The sequence below is a fragment of the Suricata suricatta genome, chromosome 12 (genome assembly GCF_006229205.1).
Source record: "Suricata suricatta isolate VVHF042 chromosome 12, meerkat_22Aug2017_6uvM2_HiC, whole genome shotgun sequence".
Classification (NCBI taxonomy): Eukaryota; Metazoa; Chordata; class Mammalia; order Carnivora; family Herpestidae; genus Suricata; species Suricata suricatta.
Window position 1 is genome coordinate 51,914,962 of NC_043711.1, and position 10,608 is coordinate 51,925,569.

A 10,608-nucleotide genomic window follows, 5' to 3' on the forward strand; every position below is an offset into this window, starting at 1 on the left:
GTGACCACTCTTGAGCCCACACTGCCCCCCGCGGTCCCCACTGTGCCCTATTGCCTTCCACACAGTAGATAGGTACTCGCTGATGGCTGTGGACACTCAGCTCATGATCCTGGGAGTGTTGGGAAATCCTGTCCTCCATCAGGGAGGGCTTTTCTGCCTCTGGTTTCCATGCAAGGGGTCAGCTCCCTTTCTTTTGTGACAGCCTCAATCTCAGTGACAAGCTGCTGTATCTTCCTGATGCACCCAGCTCAGACCTCCAAGCCTCTCGACAAAGTACCCTGATTGCACCTATGATGAGGCTTCTCCACCAAGCCTGCCGCTTGAGAGAGGGACCCGGAGCCCCTGCGCAGGCAGAGTGAGGCAGTTTTTATCTGCAGAGTGCAAAGCCTTACACAGAAGGTGTGTAGCTCGAGGTCCCAGGAGGTACACAGGGGAGGTACGAGGACTTGGCCAGGGTCCCTCTGAGTGAACTGGCTGGTCTGACATGGGATCAGGTGGCAGACAGCAGTCGTGTGCTCCTCCTTGGATAGCACAGGCTGTCCCTGGAGGCAGGGGGATGATGCCGAGGGCCTGTGCTGGGTTTTGTCAGCCCTCAAAGACCAAGTCTGGAGACTCTACAAGGGACGTTTTATGTTTTCTTAATGTAGCAATGTCCCCAAAGACACTTTTCCTCCAGGCCACATAGACAGGGTCCTGGGACTCTTTGGCATTGGGAGATCATTAAGCTTGACTGGGGTCAGGAGCTGGCATGGTGCATCTAGGAGAGGCCATGAAAGGTGTACTTCTTGAGTGGAGAAGCGGGCCACCCCTGGTGACGTCTTCCAGGCTGAATTGGACAGAGCCCTGGTAGGGTCACCTTGGGATACAGTGCTATGGCAGATATCGAAACTAGGGTGTCGCCATGCACCCATCAGCACCAGCTAACCCCGGGTTGGCTATATGCAGGTCACATGGCCTCAGCTGTCTTGAGCTAAGAGGGAGCATTTCACCCACAGGTAACAGAATGCATAAAGTGTTAAATGTCTAGTAGTGGAAGTTCCCCAGGTTGAGTCAGTAAGATGCAATGCCATCTCAGTGCATCAGCCTCATGGCTGCAAAATGGCTGCCTTTGCTTCAAGCCTCACCTCCTCACAGGGAAGCAACCAAAGACAGGAAGAAGGGTTCTCCTTGTGTGTCTCTTTGGACTGGATAGGGAAAGCTTGTCTGAGGTCCCTCTAGCACAAGTCTTAAAGAATGGGTCAGAGGGTATGCTTAGCTGGGAGAGAGTGTGGGAAAGTGGGAGTCAGACCTTTCCTGTCTCTGCTATGTCTTGGTAGCATAAAGAAGGGGAGGAGGAGAAGGCTTGTTGGGTGGACAATAAATGGGCTGCCCTTCCATAACTGTAAAATGGAGGCAAGATGAGAATCTCATGGAGCTGCTGGCAGATGCCCAGGATACATGTTGCCTAAGCTTTGTTGCTTAGGGTAATTATTTCAGACAGTGCTAGAATATTAAAGGTTGAGTTAGTCTACCTCCCTGGCATGTTTCCTGTTTTTGTTGCCCACTCAGGGGCCCCTGTGAAGAGCCAGTGCCTCCATGTTATGTCCTCCCTTCAATATAATCCCCAGACCCATATCTTACCCCAAGAAAGAAGGCATGTGATTGGAACAAATTCACACTAAAGTGTTAAGGCTAATAGGTTTCCAGTCACGGTCCCTGTCTATGAGCTTACAAAGGCTTGTTGACCTCAAAGAATGAATCACCAGGATTAGGTTTCCAGAGGGTGGGATTTAGAAAAGGAAACTATAGGGGCACCTGGGTGGCACAGTCAGTTAAGCATTTGACTTCAGCTCAGGTCATGATCTTGCAGTTCATGGGTTTGAGGCCCACGTCGGGCTCTCTACTGACGGCTCAGACTCTGCAGCCTGCTTTAGATCCTCTCTCTGCCCCTCCCCTGCTCGCCTCGCTTTCTCTCAAAAATAAATAAAAACGCATTAGAAAGGTTTAAATAAATAAAGAAAGAAAAGAACAATATAGTGTTTCTGGGGAGGGGTGGAAAACGTGGAACAGAGGGAACTCTGTCCTCTGTTATCCCGTCATTACATAGCAGAAACGTTTGGGAGGCAGGAGGAGGGTAGAAAAGTAGCATTTATGAAGCACACAAGTATGTGAATTCACTGCTTTCTCACGCTGACCCTATAAGACAGTGATTCGGATGCCTGTTTTATAGATGAGGAGAGAGAAGCAGAGAGAGGCTCTGTCATGTGACCAAGGTCACACAGCTAGGAAGTGGCAGAGTAGGGATTCCAATGGCAGGCCTGGCCTGCTCAGGGCCACTGGTCCTACCAGACCCTGCATAAGCCTTTCATTTCAGCCAGGGCCGCCCAGCACCCAGTCAGAAATCACACAAAGATGCTACTTACTCCCTGCATCTGAGTGCCCTTCTTTTCCACAGGAGTCTGCAGCTCCTGGGTGTGGGGGCGGGGGGCAGGCCTCATGCCAGGGCTGTGCCCTCCCCCCAGCCAGCATGGGGGCCGGAGAGCAGAGGAGAGATGGCCAGGGAAGCAGAGCTGAGCAGCAGGTCTATGGGGCCTTGCTATCTCTGGGCTGTCACAGCACAAGGGCCCAGTGTCCTAGACTTTGCAGGGTCTTGTCACCTGGGCCACCTGCAGGGCACCTGGCAGAGCCTTCTCTTTAATGCAAAAGGAGGAACCGGGAAAGAAGAAGGGACCCATTGGTGTCCAGTGTCACTGTGTGGCAGGGCCAGAGCTCACAGCCAGGCCCGCCTGACTCACCCCAGCCCACCACAGGCTCGGAGTATTTCATCAGAAACGGATGAAGCACCTGCCACATGCCAGGCCCTGGGGTAGCCAGGGTGAGCGAGGCAAGGTTCCTGTCCTCCCTGGGCCTCAGAACAGTGACAGCTAATGTGGAGGGACACTCTTGAAGCCAGTGACGTCTTAAGGACGCCCAGAGAATATTGACCTAACCTAGGGGTGGCAAACTCAAATGTCCCCGGGGCCAGGCGGACACTATGCTGTGTGAAGAGGATATAACAGTGGGGAGTGGGACTGCGGCCCCTCAAAGGGGAACAGTCACATTCAATGCCGTCCAATAATTCGCCTTGTAGGAGTGTGGGATCTAGGAGCCAGGTATCCCCATTTTTTAAGGAAATCCAGAACTCTGCACATATATATTTTTTCTAACTTAAAAAAAAATTTTAATGTTTATTTTTGAGAGAGAGAGACAGATTGTGAGCAGGGGAGGGGCAGAGAGAGAGGGAGACACAGAATCCAAAGCAGGCTCCAGGCTCTGAGCTAGCTGTCAGCACAGAGCCCAGCACGGGGCTCGAACTCACGAACTGCGAGATCATGACCTGAGCTGAAGTCAGATGCTTCACCGACTGAGCCACCCAGATGCCCCTATTTTTTCTAAGTTTTAAAGGTCTCTGTAAGCCAAACAAAAACTTATCTGTGGCTTGGATTCTGTCCACAGCTGCCAGCCATGGCTCTTGCACAGAGAAGGGAAGCATTTTCCTGAGATCTCACAGCAAGACAGTGGCTGAGCCAGGCCTCAAACCTGGACCTCCAGATCCAAGCTGGAGACCTTGTGGGCCTGTCCACACTAACCTCGGCATCCATTTTCTCTTCTGCACGAGGGACGATGTTTTAGTTGGGGGAACAAACCTCTTCGAGTGAGAGATGCAGCCCTCTTGAAACTGTTCCTATAAGAAGCTGGGACACTGGCAGCAAGTGCTGCTCAAGCTTCTGGCACCTTCCGCAGAGTGGTCTGCAATTTTAATCTGGAAGCTGTGTTGCTCCTCCTTGCTCAGTGTGCGGGGGTCCCGGTGCTTCCCCTTCAGGGGGGCAGAGCACCCCATCCATGGTGTATGGAGCCCGGGTTCTGTTCTGTGTTCTGGCTGCCAGCTTTGCGCAGAACCCCCACCATGTCTGCAGCAGCCCCTTGGCAAAGACCTTCTCTCCCGAAGCCTGAACCTCCACGAGTCCGTCTCAGTTAATCGGAGCTCAGGCACCACTGATTTAACCAGCGGTAGAGTGATTAACAGCACAAGCCTTAGGGCTACATGGACCTGGATTTGAATCCCGACTCTGCCACTTATCAGCTCTGTGACCTTGGGCCAGTTGCCTCACCTCTCTGAGCTTCAGGACCTCATCTGTAAAATGGGGGCTAATAATACTTATAAGCAGAGTTGTGGCACAACTCCATTCCGATCTGAGGTGCCTACAGGTCTTGGTTATTAATAGTAATGTTAATTACAACAAATCAACATGTCCTTCCGCTGACATAAGAAACAGAAAAATTCTGGGTCGTAACAAATTTGGCAAATGCTTTTCCCTTCTGATTTCTGCCTAGGTTAATTTTTAAAAATTTTTAACGAGTATTTATATATAGCGTTTACTAAGTGGCAAACTCTGTGCTAAGTGCTTTATAAATATTGACTCATTTAATCCTTGCAACCACCCTGGAAGGCAGCTACTGTTTTCCAGACTTACAGATGAGGAAACTGAGACATCAAGGGAGTTACACTGAGGTATGCGGCTGGCAAGTGGCAGGGCCGGGCTGCAAAACCAACCCACGTGGCCAGAGCTGGGCACTGACCCACTTGCTCCCCTCCTTTTAAGCTTCATTCCATCTGAAACACATTTTCCCATTTGCAGTCCATCAGCCCAAAGGAAGACATTCTCCTTTCTCTGTCTGAAGACATAGTTGAAAGACTGTGTCATTGGGAGACAAACAGCATGGATCAAATCCCCCACCATCTCCTGCCCAGCTGTGGGACCCCAGCACGTAATTCCCCCTCCCCTGGGCCTCACTGTCCTCATCTCTAAACTGGGCTATTGCCACCACCTACCTCTCAAGTAGAGGAAAGTGGAATCAGTCATGGATGTGAAAGTGCTTTACAAAGTCTTAAATGCACTGCCTAGGGCGTGGGGAAGCGAAATTGTCAGGATCATTAAGCTGGGTTTTCCCTGAAACGCATCCAGCATTTAAGTATAGCCTTGCACTGTCCATGAGGGTCCAGGAGACTCACACTGAAACCCGCAGGCCAACAGCGTGCCCCCACCGTCCTCCTGCCTGGCCAGCGGTCACTCCATCCCCCGGTGCGGGCTTCTCCCCTGGCCCTGCCTGGACTCTCTGTCCAGGGTTCAGGTGTGTTCACAGTCAGCTGCTGAGAGGCACAGACCTCTGTCCACACACAGCATCCACAGCCATGCGGGTCGTGAGAGGGTTTCTGCCTGTCGTTGCTTGGCAATATTTTGTCTAAATGAACTTATGCCAGGGATTAATATAGTTTGTGAATTTAACTGCTTGCTTGGCAGGAAGGGGAAAATGCGCAGAGTTTTAAGAAATCTGGTGTGAAAATGGTTTTTAGAATGCGGGCGTGCAGATGAAGCTATGGGGTGGGCGCATGGCACAGGACTCCGGATAGAGAGCCCCAGGGTCTCGACCCTGATGGGCCACTTCCCAACTGCGGGACCCTCTGCCTGTCACCAGACAGGTAGCAGCCCCTACCCCGGGGCGGGGGAGGGGAGGCGGGGGGGTGCCTGTGGGAAGACCGCACAATGCTTGGCGTGCAGCTCTTCTCAGCAAATGAAGAGTCAGCGCCTCAGAGCAGGCTCCCACCTCCGGTCCCTGCGCCCAGAGCACATGGGAGTCTTCAATGGAAGTGTATCGAGGAGTCAACACGTGGGTGACATATACAGGCCACCCTCATTCTCCATAAACCCATATCACTTCTTAATTTGTCTCCCTGCTCCAGTGTACGTGTAACCCCAAAGTCAGTGCTCCGGGTGCTTTTGCAGTCGCTTGCACGCATGTTCAGAACAGTGCAAATCTTGCTGAACCAGGTGTCAGTCTGCCTTCTCCTTTGAGCTCCTGTATGTGAACAAGTGCACTTTTTTGCCGGCTACTTGGTGCCTTCTTTTTTGTCATTTTGCACTTTTTGTTGACCTCACTGTTTATTTTTATTTTAATTTTTTAATGTTTATTCATTTTTGAGAGAGACAGAGACAGAGCACGAGTGGGGGAGGGGCAGAGAGAGAAGGAGACACAAAATCCGAAGCAGGTTCCAGGCTCTGAGCTGTCAGCACAGAGCCCGATACAGGGCTCAAACCCACGAACTGTGAGATCATGACCTGAGCCAAAGTTGGACACTCAACCGACTGAGACACCCAGGCGCCCCCATTGTGATTTCACTGTTTCAGAGGGCCCTCAAGTGCAGGGCCAAAGTGCTGTCTAGCGTTCCGCAGCCTGGAAGGCTGTGGTGTGTCTCATGGAGAAAATGCATGTGTTAGAAGAACTTCATTCAGGCATGAGTTACAGTGCTCTTGGCCGTGAATTTAATGTTAACAGATCTGTAGTAGATATGAAATAAGGTGTCTTTATATAGAAACACTGCTAAAATAAAGTTATGTATTGATCGGCTGATGAAAATACTGTGAGCAGAGGCTCTCGGGCACCCCACCCTGAGTTTTCCCTGGGAGCAGTGGTTCACTCTTCACTAGTGTGCATGGAGACGTTCTAGAACCTAACTACTGCTAAGAGTAAGACTCAACCTTATAGCAATGGTTACTGTGAGTCTTAACTGCTTTTGTTCTTCAAAAGAGAGTCAGGAGGAAATGTGGGGCTTGGAGTTCTTGCATCCTGACCATGGTTGTGAGGATCACACAAGATAAAGACTGTGAACTGTGAAGTCTGTCTGTAGGCATTATAAACGGCATCACCATGACTATTGCATGGACATCAGCAATGTTGTCCTGCGCCAAGGCCTCCGGGGAGGGCCTGCCTTGGTCTATGGGGCTGAGACTGAGTTTTAGTGTCTTGAGAGACCCTGTCGAAAGGGGACAGGGAAGTCCTAGAAGACTTCACAGGCACACTCCCCTGCATGTTAATTATTTGTCAAAGCTTAGACAAGAGCTATTCCTGGCGGCCGTCCCGTCCCCTCTTTGGCCACCACCCAGCCTGGGACGGCATTGTCTCTTGCCTGGACCGGACTTGCCTGCCTCGCTGCTGTCAGCCTCCCTTCTGGGGTCCCTTTATCCATTGTCCACACGGCAGTGACCAGACCCCTCACTCTTCCACTTTATGCCCTTAAATGGCTTTTCATCCCTGCTGTGGCCTCTGAGTCTCTGGATGGTCAGGGCCCTGTCCACATCTCCAGCTCTCTCTGATCCCATGCTGCTCCATGCTTCCTGCTCCAATCACACTGGCTTCCTCCCTGATCCTTGAACACACTGCACCCCTCCTGCTGGAAGGCCTTTGCAGTGCCAGCCCCCCTTCCCTGTCCCTGTTACCCACGTCCCCACCTCCACTACCAGCACCTGCTCACAGCCTGTGTGTCCTTTAGGTCTCAGCTCAAGTCACTTCCCTGATGACCCTGCCCAGGGACAGAGCGGTCTCCACGATGTAGCGCCCCCCCACGAGCACATTGTCCCCTTCACAGAATGTGTCTCAGGGACACTTCACTTTCACTGAATGACCACTTGGTGAATGATCGTCTCCCCATCTCCTGCCCCAGACTTTAAACTCCATAAGATGAGACTTTGGGGCTGCCTTAGCTCCCCACTGAGTCCCTAGAGCAGAGGAGAGGGCCTGGCACATTAAAGAAACTCAGAAATCTTAAATAAGTGAGCAAACACCCATCCCCATGTTGTCCATGGGGACAAATCCTACTGGACAAGATCCAGGCTCCCCCTTGGAGTCCACAGACCAGAAGGACAGAACTCCCATCTGTGGAGCCCAACCATCCAACAAAGTAGACAGCTAAGATGTCCCCATATTGGAAAAAAAAATAATGATAAGGTTCAGAGAGGTGGGAGAAGTGGCTCAAGGTTGCATAGCTAAGCAGGGTCAAGGGCAGGATGTACACCCAAGTCTGGATGACCAAGGAGCCTGTGGTCCGAGCGACTCCCTCCAGCCCTTTCCTTGTCTTCTCACCTTGGGGTCGAACCCATCCTGCATATGACAGTTTTAAATGTGAAGGGAAACATCAGTTAGAGGACTGAAGTCTTGACCTCATGTCACCTGCCTTTCTGAGCCGTTCTCTTTGAATACATTGGTTTCTAAGGCAGAGAAAGATAGGACACACTGGTTTCCAATGCATTGGGGATCCTGTTCTTGGGGGGCTCTTGGTTGTCTGGCCGCTTTCAGCACATCACTTTGCAGAAAGGTGCTCACCTCTTAAGGAAGCCAAGTCCAACTGATGGGTTCAGTGCCTTCGGGCAGCATTGGACATGGCTGGTCATGCTCTGGCCTCTGGTGGGCCCTGAAGGTAAACAGGATGCTGAGAGTGGGACCCACTGGACTCACTGACTTTAGTTTACACAAGGGGAAACTAAGGCCAGGGTAGTGAGAGGATTCATCCAAGGTCAGAGAGCGAGTTTCCAGAGCAAAATGAGAAGCCGAGGCTCTGGCCTCCCTGGGCCGGGTTGCTCACCTTTGCCCGGAGGTCAGGAAATGCAGACGAGGAAGGCTTCTTTCTCTTCCAGTCTCTCACAGCATCTAAAACGTCACCATCAATTCTTTTGTCCTAGAGAAACTTGCAAGTTCTCTAACAGAAAGGAAATACTGTTGGATGGGTTGAAGAGGGGAGGGATATCCGAAGTCATCCCCCAAACAGTTTGTTCATTCATGTCTTCATCCATCCACTTACCCCATTGTCTCTCCATCTGTCCACTTGCCATATCTCCACCCATCCATCCACCCAGCCCGTCCCCTTCCCTTTCCATCTGTATCACCATGCATCCACTTACCTGTCTTTCCACTCACCCATTCTCCCACCTACCTACCCATTCATCCATCCTTTTTTTAAAAATGTTTATTTGTTTGAGAGACAGCGTGAGCAGGGGAGGGGCAGAGAGCAAGGTAGACACAGGATCTAAAGCAGCTGTCTTTGCTGACAGCTCAGAGCCTGATGCGGGGCTCCAACTCACAAACTGTGAGATCATGACCTGAACCGAAGTTGGACATTTAACCGACTCAGCCACCCAGGTGCCCCTCATCCATCCGTTTTTTCGGATTTTTCATTGAACACCAATTCTGTAACTGGCTCTGTGGAATAAAAAGCTGAAAAATCTGAGTTCTGGCCCGTGCAGAGTCCCCAGGCCCCTGGAGGTGGCAGATGTGTAAGGTGGCATTTCTCCCACACTGTGAGGGTAACACTGAGCTGTTCACAGCTTGGCTTTTCAAAGAAGAGATAAGCAAGCAGGAGTCTGGAGACCCCCACCCTGAGTGCATCATCCCCGCATCCTCGGGTAAGGCCCCTCCCATCTGGACTCAGCCTACCCATCTGTGATGTGGGCAGATTGGACTAGATGAGTGTTTCCCAGACTCAGTCATTCATATACCTCCCTCCACACCTGTAGATGAGATCACCTGTACTAAAAAGTGCTTAACGTTTTGATTTAAGTGAGCCTTTTTTTTTTGTTAACCCAAAATACATTTTAGAATGAAGCCTTATTGCTACCATAAATGGGAAAAAAATGGTAACAGCTGTCATAAATAGAAAGTAACCGTAAAAATACTTGAAAAGAGAAGGCAAACTGCTAATGTTAAATCCTAAGTAGACATTGCTTCTTGGCAATGGAGGCCAGTGCTCCTTGGTTGATAAAGAATGTAGCAGGCTCTGGGGAGGCCTGGACAGACTGTGTCCTTGGAGCGGCTTCCTTGCAGTGTGCTTTAGTGTCACCGGATGGCATTGAGGCTAGGGGCCACACCCGTCCCAAAGTGGGGCACTCTGCCATGGAAGCCTCAGGCCAGGTGTTCGGTCCTGGGAGGCCTTGCCCCAGGCCTGCCCTCTCCTGAGAACTCACACCTCCCCCCTGCAAGCCTCCCGGAAGCCAAGGGTCAGGAAGCCAGGAGCCGGATTCGGTAACGCAAACTGGGTGGTGTCTGCTTCAAATCCTGACCAAGGAAGGAAACCAATATGGGAATCTGAAGCTGTCCCGTCCCAGAGCTTGGCAGGCATCAGGTGCTGCCCGTCACTCAGACAGGGCCCTGACCCATTCTAATCTTACCTTCAGCCACCAGACTCCTCCCCCACCCCTCATCCCTGACCCACAGTCCCCAAAGCCCGTGATGGTGTAGTCTCCCCAGCGTGTGGCCTTTCTGAATTCCCCTGTGGCATTAGCATGTATGACCAGAAAAATAGTGTCTCTCAGTTCTGCCAAGACCTGTGGTGCCCAAGTAAGTGTCCGCCCCTGGAAGGCAGTGGCCTGGTGCACGGAGCCAGCAGACCCAGGTTTGGCTTGCGTTGTGCTCTGATGGCTCCCTGCACGGCATCGCCTCTGAGTTTCTAGATGCTGCTGAGCCTCCTGCAGTAACACTGACATCAAGGCTATTATTTACCTGAAAAAATGTTCCATTTTGGATTCAGATTTCAGGCAGATATTGGAAATCACAAAGCGGCTGCCAGCTCTGTTGAGGGACACAGAGAAGCCCACTTTCTCAGCTGGCCTTGGCTCCGGCCGTAGCAGGAAGAGGTCATCTTGGCTCCTCTGGGCCCCTACCCCCAGATCCAAAAGGTCCTGCCACAGATGCCCGGAAGAGGGAAGAATCCAGGCCTGGGCTTTGCCTTAGAAAGTGCTTTTTCTCAGGGCGACTGGGTGG